This window comes from Coenobita brevimanus, chromosome 73 (assembly GCF_032717465.1).
Source record: "Coenobita brevimanus isolate Jiangsu-jjx chromosome 73, ASM3271746v2, whole genome shotgun sequence".
Taxonomy (NCBI): Eukaryota; Metazoa; Arthropoda; class Malacostraca; order Decapoda; family Coenobitidae; genus Coenobita; species Coenobita brevimanus.
Genome location: NC_137026.1, coordinates 30,028,510 through 30,043,720, shown reverse-complemented (window position 1 = coordinate 30,043,720; position 15,211 = coordinate 30,028,510). Strand labels below are relative to the sequence as shown.

At 40.9% G+C, this 15,211-nt stretch overlaps 1 protein-coding gene across 6 annotated transcripts in view; it reads right to left on the bottom strand.

The window, feature by feature from the left end:
- Positions 1-15,211, bottom strand: part of LOC145407549 (uncharacterized) — a 305,436-nt gene that overhangs the window by 83,540 nt on the left and 206,685 nt on the right. The window lies entirely within an intron of this gene.

The following is a 15,211-nucleotide window of genomic DNA, read 5'->3' as shown; positions in this document are numbered from 1 at the left end:
AAGGTCATGTTTTAGTTCCTGTGCTGACCAAGTACGTATCTTGCATCGTGTTATTGATGTTTTTCAAAATTCAAAGGTTTCAGGTAGAGTGTATCCCTTTCAAACTGGCATTGTAATATCATCAAAATCCCTGATCAATCTTTTAGAAGACATGAAAAAGTTCTATTCTGTCAAGTATTTGTTGGCATGGAGATTGAACCAAGATATACTGGAAAACACATTTGGAATCCTGAGACAAATGGGAAGTGCTCATTACCATCCAGACCCAGTCAATTTCAAGTACAGAATGCGGCAGTACATTTTAAGCCGAAAACATGTCCTAGTATCTGTAAATCCCAATACTGTGTCCATTAGAAATTACTCCTTTGTGGTAGAAGGTATAAAGGAGTTCAATGAGTGTAGTTCACCCATAAAGAAAGGAGTTGGTGGTTGTCTTTATGAATTTAATGGTGACAGTGAAGATGACTTGATTACTGGGAATCTGGCAGAAAATCATGATGAAAACTTGAATCAGGATGGTGATGATTTTACAATGCCAACTGAAGAAATCGATGGTTTCAAATATGTCCTTGGTTTCTTAGCACATAAATTTCAGAATAAATATCCATTCTTATGTTCTTACCCCTGGGGCTTGGGGGGGGTTTTCAAGAATACTCCCCCAGTATCCCTGCTTGTCATAAAAGGCGACTAAAAGGGTTGGCGGAGGGTTAGTGCCCCTCCCCGGAAAACAACTAACTAAAAAAACAAACAATAAGCCTCGGACAAGGACTGACCAAACGATGACGACCAAGGACCGGACAAAGGACATGGTTATAAGAACCTGGAATGTAAGGGCAGCGAATGATGAGGTGAAAGAGAGAGAGACTGTCCAGGTGCTTGAGGGTGCGAAAGTGGATGTATGTGGAATAACTGAAACAAAATGGAGAGGTGAGAATGTGACAGAATGGGAGTATGGATGGGGTATATGTGCAGGAGTTGGTGAGAATGAGAGGGCAAAGGAAGGAGTATGTATAGTTGTGAGTAAAAGATGGAAGAGGAGCATAAGACAGTATGGATCAGTTGGGTCAAGGATTGTGTGGGTAAAGTTGAAAGTTGGAATACAAATGTGGGCGATTGTGTGTGTGTATGCGCCAACGCAAGATTGTGCTAGAAGAGAGAGAGAAGAGTTCTGGACAAATGTAGAAGTGTGCATGGAAAAGTTTGGAAGGAACGAGACAGTGTTTTTGATTGGTGATATAAATGGTAAAGTAGGGAATGTGAAGGTGGATGGAATAGTTGGTGAGTGGAGTGTGCCTGCTGAGATAGATGAGAATGGCAGTGTGTTAGTGGACATTTGTGCCGGGAGGGGGTTGGTGATAGCCAATATCCTCTTCCGGCACAAAATGATCCACAGGTATACATGGCGAGTGATGAGAAGGGTGGGTGGTGAACTGAATGAAAGGAAGGCAGTGACTGATTATGTGTGTGTGGATGAAAGGATGAAGATGTGTAATGGATGCAAGAGTTTATAGAGGCTGGGGGAGTGGACTTCCTGACCACTACTTGGTGGTGGCCAGAATTAGAATTCAAGTAAGATGGAGGAATAGAAGAAGGGAAAGACGAGAGGAAGGAGTAGTTGCAAAGAGAGTGGAAAGGTTACAAGAGGATGAGAAAATGGCAGAGTATAAGAAAGAAGTAGAGGAACGATTGGGCAAATATGAATTGAAGCAGATGGGAGACGTAGAAGGAGTGTGTAGGATATTTACAGAAGAACTATGTGCAGCATGTGATGTCGTGTGTGGAAGGAAGAGAAGACGGAGGGGGGTGCAAGGAACAGCGTGGTGGACTGAAGAGGTGAAACAGGCTGTGGCACAAAAGAAGAAAGCATACAATGAATGGATGAGAAATAGGGCGTGGAAGAAGTTGAGAGGCGGAAGAGAAAGTTATATGTAGAAAGAAAGAGAGAGGTGAAAAGATTAGTAAGAGAGAGTAAGAAGAGAGTGGATGAGGAATTTGGAAGGAATTTGAGTGTAAAGTGGAGGGACTGTAAGAAAATGTTCTGGAAAGAGGTGGAAAGAGTAAGACAGGGTGGAAGTGAAGTTAGCAGGGGAGTAAAAGATAAAAATGGTAGATTACTAGTGGAGAAGGGAGAAAGTCTGAGCAGATGGAAAGAACACTTTAAGGATTTGTTGAACGCAGAGGGTGGAAGTAATGTGAGTATCAGTGGCTGGGGAATGGCTGGGAGGAGGAGGGAGGTGAGAAGACAGGAAGAAATCGGTAGGATAGAAGTTGTGGAAGCAATGAAGAAAGTTAAATCGGGGAAAGCCCCAGGAATTGATGGAGTGTGTAGTGAAATGCTGAAGCATGGGGGAGAGATAGTAGTAGAATGGATGTGGAAGATGTGCAGATTGGCCTGAGAGGAAGGTAGTGTCCCGGAGGATTGGAAGTCAGGTATAATTATTCCCTTGTACAATGGAAAAGGGGAAAAAGAAGTGTGTGGTAATCATAGGGGCATTTGTCTTCTTAGTATAATAGGAAAAGTGTATGGTAGGATACTTATTGACAGAGTTAGAGAAAGAACAGAGAAATTAGTTGGAGAAGAACAGGGAGGTTTTAGGAAGGGAAGAGGTTGTGTAGATCAGATATTCATTCTTAGATCTCTAGTGGAAAAGTTTCTAGAGAAGGGAAAGAAGTTGTATGTGGCTTTCATGGATTTGGAGAAAGCATATGACAGGGTGGATAGACAAGGATTGTGGAAAGTGTTAAGAATATGTGGAGTAGATGGGAAGTTGTTGAACGCTGTGAAGAGCATGTACGATGGTGCGAAGGCTGCAGTGCGTGTGGATGGTGAACTAAGTGAATTTTTCTCTTTGAAAGTTGGGTTGAAACAGGGATGTGTCATGTCTCCATGGTTGTTCAATCTGTACATGGATGGGGTAATAAAACAGGTACAAGGTAGGGCAGTGGATGTTGGAGTGGCCCTGGTGAGAGGGGATAGTGTTTGGAAACTCCCTGTACTGTTGTTTGCAGATGATACTGTGTTGTTGAGTGAAGACGGAGGGGAGCAGCAAGGCTTGGTGGATGAGTTTGGGAGAGTGTGTAAGAAACGGAATCTAAAGGTGAATGTAGGGAAGAGTAAAGTGATGGTCTTTGAGAGAGGTGAAGTCAGTGAATGTACAGCGAGATTGGATGGTGAGGAATTGGAAAATGTGAGTACGTTTAAGTACTTGGGTAGTGTGATGAGTAAGGATGGAGGTTTGGAGGGTGAAGTGCTTGAAAGGGTACAGCAGGGAAGAAAGGTTGCTGGTTCTTTGAAAGCAGTGATAAGAAACAGGGAAGTGAGCATGGAAGTGATAAAGTTACCACATGACAGTATTGTGATACCAACTCTAACGTACGGAAGTGAAGCTTGGATGTTGTTGGAAGGACACAAGTCAAGAGTGAGAGCAGTGGAAATGAGTTATTTAAGAGGAGCCTGTGGAGTCACATGGAGAGACAGGCTGACGAATGAGGATATAAAGGAGCATTGTGGTGTTGATGTGGATGTGATAGGAAGCGTTATGAGGAACACACTGAGGTGGTTTGGCCATGTGGAGAGGATGGAGGGTGAAAGACTGACGAAGAGAGTGTATGTGAGTGAGGTGGAGGGGGGAAGAGGGAGCGGGAGGCCGAGGATGAGATGGAGGGATGGGGTGGAGAGGTATATGAGAGAGGGGGGTGTGAGTTGGGAGCAGGGCAGTGAAATGGTGGGGGACAGGGCGACTTGGAGGCGATTTGTTTGTGGCCACCCCAAACGGGATTGAGGCGTCTGGCAATAGATAGATAGATAGATGTTCTTTGGAAAAGGAAAATGATTGGATTGCCAGTATAGGGGATGATTGCAGCACATGCACAATAACATTTCTGAGAATTTTTACAAAATGGAGGAAATGTTCAGAAAAAGGCACAGTGATGAACTTCTTGAAGAATCTGAAGCAGTACTAAATTTAACAAAGCTTGCAGGACTTCATGTTCATGATATTCCTGTAGATTTGATGGAATATTATTTCAGATGCAGAATATATTTCAGGGTCAGAATTTTAAATCTTGCATTGGCAACGAAGAACAGCAGGAAAAAGTTTAAGAAAATGAAAAAGGTTGCATGTTGAAGTAACATAATACTCAGTCAGGGAATTACCTCAACAGGTAGGCATACACTACGTGTTCTACAGTAACATACAGAACACGTAATATTTACTTCTGTGTTGTAAACAGTGTGTTCCTCTGTGATGGGTTTTACATAACCTGTGATATATTGTACCACAGATAGTTTATAGTTTATACATTAGGCGAGGAGGTAGCTAACCATTGATAGATTTTTGTAATGATTCACAATGTAGCTTTCATGTTGCAGTTATGTTTATGTGTGAAAGATGTACAAATGAAGACAATGTGTTCATCTGTGATATATTGTGCCACAGATAGTTTATAGTTTATACATTATGTGATAGGTAGCTAATCACTGATATATTTTTGTAATGATTAACAATGCAGCTTACATATTGAGGTTATGCTTATGTGTGAAAGATGTGCAAATAAAGGCAGTGTTCATCTGCGATATATTGTACTACAGATAGTTTATAGTTTTTACATTATGTGAGGAGTTAGCTAACCACTGATATATTTTTGTAATGATTCACAGATAGTTTATAGTTTTTACATTATGTGAGGAGTTAGCTAACCACTGATATATTTTTGTAATGATTCACAATGTAGCTTAGGCTATATGTTGAAGTTATGCTTATGTGTGATAGATGTAAAAATAAAGGCAGTGTGTTTATCTGTGATATATTGTACTGCAGATAGTTTATAGTTTATATTGTATGTGAGGAGTTAGCTAACCACTGATATATTTTTGTAATGATTCACAATGTAATTTAAGCTATATGTTGCAGTTATGCTTATGTGTGATAGACGTACAAATAAAGGCAGTGTGTATATCTGTGATATTTCGTATTACAGATTGTTTATAGTTTATACAGTATGTGAGGAGGTAGCTAACCATTGATTTATTTTTGTAATGATTCACAAGGTAACTTAGGCTATATGTTGCAGTTATGCTTATATGTGAAAGATGTACAAATCAAGGCAGTGTGTTCATCTGTGACAGCATTTAGCAATATCGAATGCGACATACTGTGCCATTGGCTATTTATTATATAATTTGTTTTACATAGTTTGTTCCTTTGTGATGGCTTTTTATGTTTTCGTTTTCGTTTTTAAAGGCTCCAACATGCTTGCATGTGTCGGCCTTGGTCACCTAATGGCGGCTCTCCATGCTGCACGATCCATTGCAGCCTCCCTGTTCAGTCCCTTAACCCTAAGGTCACACTTAATGACCTCGTCCCATGTCTTTCTCGGTCTACCCCTCATAACCCCACCCCCAATATTAACACTTCTCACCTTCCTCACCCAGCTATCATCCCCCATCCTCTCCACATGTCCAAACCACCTCAATCTACCTCTCCTCATCACAACACCAATACACTCCAGTCCCATCCTACCTCTCAACTCTTCCATTGTAAACCCAGCCCCTCCAGGCCTTGGACGCAGGGACGCACTGCACATCCACCTAATCATTGTCATTTCTGTACGTCTGAGCCGGCGAATGTCTTCCTCCTTCACTGCCCAGGTCTCACTGCCATACAGCATTACACTCCTAACACACGCTGCATACAAAGACCCCTTAGCACGTAGGGAGAGCCCCCTCAATGTCAGGAGAGGCAAGAGCTCCCTGAACTTCTTCCAACCACTTCTCACCCTAGCCACAGAGCTAGCTCCAGCCCCACCTCCAGCACACAACATGTCTCCTAAATAACAAAACTCTTCCACACACTCAAGAGATTCACCAGCAAGTTCAATTCTTTCACGTCTGACGATCTCCACCTGCTCACCCCGGCACGCCGTACACATAAAATCAGCATTATCTCGCAGTCTACCTCTGATACCACTACATCTCTTATGCACCCATTTATCACACACACTGCACAAGATGGAATTACTTCCCACGCCCTTGTGGCAAACTGCACATGGCCACTCTCCCTCGTCTTTGACAGTACCGCCACCAACCCTAGATATCATCACTTTTGTTTTATCTGCATTTACCCTTAAACCCTTTTGCCCCATACCATCTCTCCACTTCCTAAACCTTTCCTCCGCCTCCCTTTCATTCTCTGCAATCAACACCAAATCATCAGCATACAACAACTCCCACGGGAGTCCGTTTCTAAAGTCATGTGAAAGGGCTTCAAGTACCATGATAAACAACATGGGACTCAAGACTGACCCCTGATGCACACCAACATTCACGGAAAACTCATCACTCAAATCTCCATTCACTCTCACCTGGGTGTGAGCACCCACATACATGGCCATAACCACCCTAACCAGCCACTCCTCCAAGCCAAGCTTTCTCATTGCCCACTTCACCACCTCTCTAGGGACTCTGTCAAAGGCCTTTTCCAAATCAACAAAAACAAAATAAAGATCCCTTCTCCTACCAATATATTTTTCCTGAAGCTGTCGAACAATGAATATGGCATCAGTGGTCCCCCTACCTGGCATAAACCCAAACTGCATCTCATCAATATTCACTCTTTCTCTAATCATACCTTCTAAAACTCTCTCCATTACCTTCATTATCTGATCTAAAAGCTTTATACCTCTATAATTCCCTCTTTCCAGGGCATCACCCTTCCCTTTATACACATTTACAATTACACTCTTCAGCCAATCATCTGGGACAACACACTCATAAATAATCCTATTTATCAGGTCAGTGACTAAACTCACCCCTATATCGCCTGAGGCCTTCAACATTTCGGCAGTCAACCCAGACACACCTGCTGCCTTCCCCACCCTCATCCTGCCTATTGCCTCACTCACAGTAGCAGTATCAATCAAAGGCCAAGGGCCAGACACTGGATCTGCTGGCTCCAAACCTTCCCTGTCCCAGTCAAACTCCTCATTCAACAACCGCTTATAATGCTCTCTCCATGCATCTTTAATATCCTCACTGTTCACCACTACCCTTCCTTCATCATTCTTCACACACTGCTCACCTATGATATCCCGATTATCCCTCTTCACCTGACCTGCCACCCTAAATATATTTTTCCTTTCCCCATGATTTAGGTTATCAAGTAATTGTCTCTGTGACTCAGACTTTGCCCTGTATACCTCTCTCCTAGCCCTACGCTTGGCAGCCAAATATTCCTCCTTGCTACCACCCTTCTTCCATTCCCGGAAAAGCCTTCTTTTCTCCTTAACTGCAGCTTCTACACCCTCATCCCACCACCAAGTTACTTTATGTCTTGGTGGTCCTCTTGTCCAGCCGCATGTTACATCATTAACTCTCAAGAAATTGTTCTTGAGGGCTCTGTACTGTTCATTAACGCCTCTGTCTACAGCTCCCTGTTCAGCCACCACTCTCCTCAACTCGCTATAGAAGGCATCCCTTACTACTTGGTTTTTCAGCTTCCATATTTTCCTCCTAGGTACATAAGTCCTCTTTTTCATCATTTGTTCTTTAAGCACCATATCACAAATCAATAGTTTGTGCTGCTGCACACACTCCTCACTTCCTATAACTTTAACATCCCTCACTAACCTCCTATCGGCCCTCCTAACCAGAAAATAATCTATCTGACTGCTATTTCCCCCAGACTCATACATAATTAACCTACTGTCTCTTTTCCTAAAATATGTGTTGCACACAATCATGTCCGTTGCCTCCCCAAACTCGAGTATCCTTTCCCCTTCTGCATTCCTTAGACCATATGCACATCCCCCATGCACTCCTTCATAACCTTGGGCTGCTTCACCTACATGACCATTTAAGTCCCCTCCCAAAATCACTATCTCATCATCCTGCATACCACCCACTACACGTATTAAATCATCCCAAAATCTATCTTTCTCTGATTCATCCAATCCTGCCTGTGGAGCATATGCCGATATAATCACAGCTATCTTTCTTCCCAACAGAATTTTCACAACCAATATCCTATCGCTTACTCTCAAAACATTCATAACATATTCCACCCATTTCTCCGCAACCATCACACCAACACCTCCATATCCGTCTGTCCTCCCCTGCCAAAACAACTTATAGCAACAGTCCTTCCCAACAATCTTTCTGGCTGATCCACCCCTGTACCGGACTTCCTGCAAACACGCCACGTCCACCCACCTCCTACTGAATGCCTCAATGACTTCCCCTGCTCTTCCCCTCAAACTTCCCACATTCCATGAACCCACCCTCATCCCCATGGGTGATTTACTGTCCTCAGGCTTGCTTTGAAACCTTTTTTGTTTTGTCATCTTCAGTATTAATAAATGGGGACAGACACAGCACAGGTCTCACTCACCGCACAATCCCAGGTCCAGGCAATGGATATTTTATACCACATATAGTTTATTGTAACTTAGTACACCTATTATATGCTAAGTGAGGCCAGGTTATGATGTACAAAAAAGTATTTACACAAATTGTGGCAGAGTAAAAATTACAATACTGATTATGGATTATGTGTAGTGACGTGTGCAAAGACAGGGAGTAATTATGAATTCATATTATTCACAGATGTTAGTTATTTTTAATATACAGTGTATAGGAACTTTATATATTATGGTAATAAAATAACATTTCAGCCCTCATTGCTTCCATTTCCTATACTGTATTATATGGTGGTTGATTGCAGGTCTTTTACAAGAGAAAGAGTGGGTGATGCATAGTGTGGTGGATAGTTTCTGACCCACCCTGCGGGTTGGGTAGCTCCCATTCAACCTAGGGGGAGAGGGTAGCATAGTGGTAAAGCACTCGCCTCACAGTTGGGGGATTGTGAGTTCGAGCCTCCCTCTGATCACTACATTTCACCGGCTCGCTCCTGTCACCTAGCAGGGCTATACAGTCTACGAAGGCTTAAGTCGGGGAATACTATTCCCTATATTCTCATTCAACCTCACCCTAGTGGGGCTATTAAATGAGGGTTGCCAGAGTGGGAACCATACTGGAAATATAAGGAAATCATCAAACTTTGCTATCTTGTTTGTATGATGATGCTGGTTTGGGGCAGAGAATGAGAAGGACCAAAAAGAGTGGTGAGTGAATATGAGTGTGTAGCAAAAGGAATTTAAAAGTAAATGTCCATAAAAACAAAATATTGGTGTCTGAAAAGAGAGAGTATGGTATCTAATTTTAAGACTAGATCAGAGGAAAAAATGAAATGCAATGTTAACTTAGGTAGGTGGAGAAGGGCTAGAGGATTTTGATTAAAAGGAATACTTAAAGGTGGTTTGGGTACTTGCAGAGGATGGAAGATGCTAAAGTAGGCTACCTAGAAGTGTCAGAGTGAGGTAGAAGTTAGGTAGGGAGATCATTATTAATTCATATTTTGGAGTGATATTCTGTATGTATGCAAAAGTTGTGAGATGTAGCCTAGTAAATATGACATGAACAGAAAAATAATTGGAAAAAATGGAAGAGGCTGAATTATGAACCTCTGCCCTGAGTTTCTCTTGACCTGCTAAGATAACTTGGGCTAGAACCCCTGGTTGATAGCATAACAGTAACAATGTTAGGGTTGACATGAAGCTATTACCACGATCGTTCTAGCTAGCATATCAGGTTGACATAAAGCCACTACCGCGATTGATTTAGCTAGCCTATCTGTCAGCAGACACTGTCTTTAATATTTCCTTCAGAATCCAATATGTCTATCTATCTATCTATTCCCAGACACCATAATCCCATAAGGGGTGGCCACTTGACTTTGAGTTATTGGTTTTACGGGGAGGGACACTAACCCTCCACCAACCCACTTGTTGACATAGGGAGCACGTATGGGTTAATTATATGGTTACCACCCAGCGTTGTAAATGGTTTCTTGGCTTACAGGAAACCATTTGGCTTGTCACTCAATGTAAAGCCACCTGTAAAGGAAAGAAGAGCAATAAGAAGTGATAGGAAAGATGGGAGATATAAGAAGAGAGGAGGGCAGGCACAGAAAAAGAATGATAAAGGCTAAGGAAGAAGTAGGCAGCACTACATCAAGTGAGTGGATGATGGTTGCGCTGGTATGAAACATCGAAATTACGTAATTACTTTCATGTCTCTATATTTCTTTAACTACTACCTACCTACTAACTTATAATGAGAAGGACGTTTTGTTTATTTATTTATTTATTTTTTTTATTGAGTCTGCAGACTACAGAGTACCGAGGTGGTGGAGGTGGTTACTTACAACGTGACCTCACAACCCGTCAATGTTTTGAGCGTTTCATAAGACTTTCTGCTTGGGTGATGATTTTAAGGCTCCTGTGCGTCTACCTCTCTTCGTCTATATATCGTAGTTACACCCATTATCTCCACCCAGACAGAAAATATCATCTTTTCCTCCCTTGCAAAACACACACAACCACCCTGTTTACGATTATAAATAAATACAGGCATAAAAAAAAAAAAAACATGAAAATAAAAGAAAAATTAATTTTTGTTTGGTATCTTTACCTATTTGCTCAGGTCTGTTGCACTGTTTTGAATCATTTTATATATTCTTTGCCATTTACGAGCATAACAGGATAGCTTTCTGTGTTCACGTGATGCTTTCGTGGGTGAAAAGAACTTCCTTTCCTTCCTGCTAATCAGCTCGTGCAAGGTGCGAATGGCAGGTCGTCTCGCACTTCTGACGGTGTAAAGTGCTGGGAAATATCCAGCTGTACCCTTTTTCTTTACCCAAGCAGAAAAATATCATAATTTCTCATACTCATGACAGACACAAAGCAACATATATTGCGAAAATAACAAGGTAAAATGATACAGAGGTGAACATGTTATTATGGAAAAAATACATTTTCCCCCATCTGTAAACATATTTATTTCTGTTTTGTCCCTGTATTTGTACAACTGTAATTAGACTTATTCATAGTTTTGAATCTGCATTACGATTCTATTTTTAGCCATGCACGTGGTGTGTGTGCGGCAAATTGCGACTGAACTTCCATATTGCAAATTGGATCTGACCCTCCACTTTCATCTCCCATGGGAGAGTCTGGCCTCGGGGGACAGGCAATTTTCTCACTTCAAAGTCAAATGTTTATTTAGCCATAGAGATTACAATAGTTGACATAACAATTAGTTTACTAGTGGCTGACCCTTTTGAGAGTCCAGGAACTCTCTTTAAAGGTACTTTGTATTTCTTGAACTTTTGGTAAACATCAATTGTCTAGTAAGGCTAAAACTACGATTTGACTAAATCAGCTGTATGGTCATCCCCAAATGACAATAGTTTAAGATTTTAATAAAGGGTATACTGTATACAAGATAGCACTACAACAAAACGGAGGTAACTTTATATTAATACCAGTAATAATAGTAATAATAATAACAACTACCACAATAACAATAATAATAATAATAATAATAATAATAATAATAATAATGACAGTCAACTAATTTAAAGAATTAGTTCTTTGATAGCAAGTAAGATTTATAAGCAGATTTGAAAGATACAGCCTCGCTTAGTTCCCGAATGGCCATTGGGATACCATTCCAAACTTTGGGTCCCTGATAAGTGATATGTGACTGGGACTGGGTTGAAGCCATGAGCGGTATTTTTAAATTACAGTTATTTCGGAGATTATACCGATCATTCATGTTAAAATCAAAGTAACTGTTTAATGACAGGTTGTGCAGAGACTTGTAAACAAACAAAGCAGTGCAGTAGGACTTTATATCAGGCAATTTTAGGATACCCAATTTCTTGAAAGATGGATTAGTGTGGTCATATTTGCGTAAGTTTTCCATTATATGGACCGATTTCTTTTGGGCTATAAATAAACGGTTTAGTTTTGTGTTATAAGCACCACTCCATACATTGTTACAATAAAACAATAAAGGAAAAATCAGCGAGTAATAAATGAGCTTAAAAGAACGTGTTGTTAGTTGATTACGAATTTGGTACATGATACCACACTGTTTGCTAATCTTTGTATGGAGATACTGGATATGTAAATGCCATGACAAACTTTCATCAATTATAACACCAAGGAATTTTATACTGTCCACTCTTTCAACTGACTGGGCACCTATGTAGATGCTGGGTTGATGTTTCCTTCTAAATATAATGTACACTCAACCCTCGGCTATCACTCCCAATTGGTCCTGCTATGGCTGTGCTATAGCCGAAACCGTGATAGCCGAATTGAAGAACTTATGGAAATAATTCTAATTGGTGCCATGACCTCAATCTTTACCCCTAAGATACCCATTTTGTACCACATATTAACATACAATAGTCCAAAAATGAGCATGTTTTATGATGTGATCATGATTCTTATAAGTACCCCTCACAGCTGATTCACTGATGTTATATTTCTTCCCCACACTTCGCTTGGTCTCTCCATTGTCTATAAGTTTCACATTTCCAGTTTATCTGCATAACTCAGGTTCTTCCTTTTCTTTTATTTCCCTGCCAGGTGCCACAGCATTATGTTGGGTGATAGTAGTGGGACAGGGAGGGGGTACGTTGGCCATGGTCATATCATAAATAAGGTTATTGTTCTCGCTGTCACTGTTCACGGTCTGAGGGTGCGCACTTGAATGGTTTGGCGGGCAGGAGACTTGGTCGGGCGGCCAATCAGCGCTTGGCTGGCGCTGATGTTACACGACCTATCACAGAGTGAAGCATTTGTTGGCTGGGCGGAGCACCGGAGCCCGGCCTTCTTGAAAATTTTGAGCATTTCCGGTGCGTGATAGCGGACATTTAGTGCGTGATAAAGGTATTTGGGTAGTTTTTTATATAGGCGTGATAGCGAGATACGCTATAGCGGAACCCGTGATAGCCGAGGGTTGAGTGTAATGAGATTTACTTACGTTTAGCGTGAGTTTGTTGCTTGTTATCCATTTTTTAATATCTGTTAGGCTGCTATTTACAACATTTGATAGTTCATTGAGATTTTGGTGGCTTGCATAAAAGGTACTATCATCAGCAGATAGTACTGGCTTCATATGTGAGGTAGCGTACACGATGTCATTTATGTACAAAATAAACAAGAGTGGTCCTAAGACCAACCCCTGGGGAACTCCAGATTCTACTGGCATACAGGTAGACTGGCACTGTTTGTACTGCACAAACTGTTTGCGATTGGCTAAGTAGGAAGCAAACCATTGATTTGAAGTGCCTCATATACCATAGTGATTAAGCAGGGAAAGCAGGGAAAATTTGTCTATTTCAACTACAGGACTCTGGTGGTCCGGGACCGACGCAAGTATGATCAAACTCTTCAGGTTGTCCCCTTTCAGTTTGCCCTGCCGACCCCAGTCTCACCCAGGCCCCGTTGCCCTACAACACCCCAACGTAAGCAATGGCACCGCACCCCATCCCCTCAGGAACGGACCACGAAGGAAGGAACTCCAACTTTACCTCAACGATTGAACACTCCCATTTCACCTACTAAGTTACCATCACCATTTAAGCAGTTGACACACTCTCGCCAGCCAACCACCCCAAGTCGTGCTAATAAAGTCAGCACAACGGCCGCCGAAACAAAGGAGAGTAGTGTCAATAAGCGGAAGGCCAGAGAAACGTACTCAGATGATGCGGAAGGGGCAGTTGGTGGAGTTGACCCTGGGATTGCCTCACCACCTAAGACAAGACAAACTAGAAGCAGGTTAGGTATAAACAGGTCCTAAAATTTTGTAATGAGCAAAACCCTGTTGTTACAAACTATTAAATATGGATAACCATGTTCTATCATTTTATAATTTAGATGACGCAGAATTATGCACACTTTTTGTAAATGATACTAGAGAACCTAGTTTTTCGTTGGATAGCCTTGATACTATGTGTTTTACTCCCTTAAATTTCAATAATGATAATCATACATCTGTCAGTGATCCGGATAATTTTATGCTAAATTTTCGTAACGTGAACCTCCCAACAACTGAATACTATTTCGCTGATTCACCTTTTACGCACATAAATCAGTCTACAAATATTTTTTCGTTGCTTTGCTATAATATAAGAAGCCTACCACTGCATTTTGACGAATTTTTGGATCAGTGCATAAATCCTATTCAATTTCATTTTGACGCTTTAGGATTTTGCGAGACAAGGTTAACGGATGATACTGAGAATCTTTTTAGTATCTCAAACTACAGTGTCTATGCAAATAACTGCTCTCGAAACAGTGAAGGAGTTGCTTTGTTTATAAAACAACATTTTTCATGTAACGTGCAAAATGACCTGATATTTAAGAAAGAACATATTGAAACCATATTTATTGAAGTTTATCTTAGTACTAATTCCATAGTTTCAGGGATTATTTGCAGACGCCCAGACACTAATATCCCAAGGTTCTTTGACGACTTTCACTACATTATTGATTTAGTCAGCTCAGAAGGTAAATCTTGTTACATCGGGGGCGATTTTAATATCGACCTGTTTAAAAGTAGAACAAACCCACATGTCAGTAACCTTTTATCTATGCGCTATTCTCATAATTTTTATAACACTATTAATAAACCCACATGCGTAGCTTTAACATCCGCCACACTAATAGATCATATATGGACTAATGACTACATAAACTGCTTCACAAGCAATATTATATATAATAAAATTTTGGATAATTTTCCTGTTGTATCGGTGTTCAAAACCGCACCATATTTACCGAAAGGTGAACAAACTGTCCTCCAGTACAGAGACTTTAACAAAAGTAGTATAAATACATTTAAAGAAAAAATTAGTCAAGTGTCTTGGGACCTTGTTTTATGTGCTAAAGACTCAGACGTAGGTTATTGTAATTTTAATCTCCTACTTTCTAATATATTTCATAACCGGTTTCTATTAAAACAAAAAACAATTAAATCTAAACATGCTGATAAGCCCTACAGTACTGCCGATATTAGGCAGATGATCCGAGAAAGAAACAAGCTTCAAAGAAAGTGTGCCAAGAAACCCATTACATACAGTGCAGAGTATTGCAGACTGCGCAATGAAATCACTGCTAAAATCAGAAAGGCAAAGTCAGATTACTATAAGAATAAAATAAGTGAAAATATAGGTAACAGTAAAAAAACCTGGTGTATAATAAACTCTACCCTTAATAAGCCTTCTTCACGACAAAGAAATACAGGTAAGCCCTTAATTCACGTGAACTTTCTTCACGCGATTTCGGTTATCCACGAATT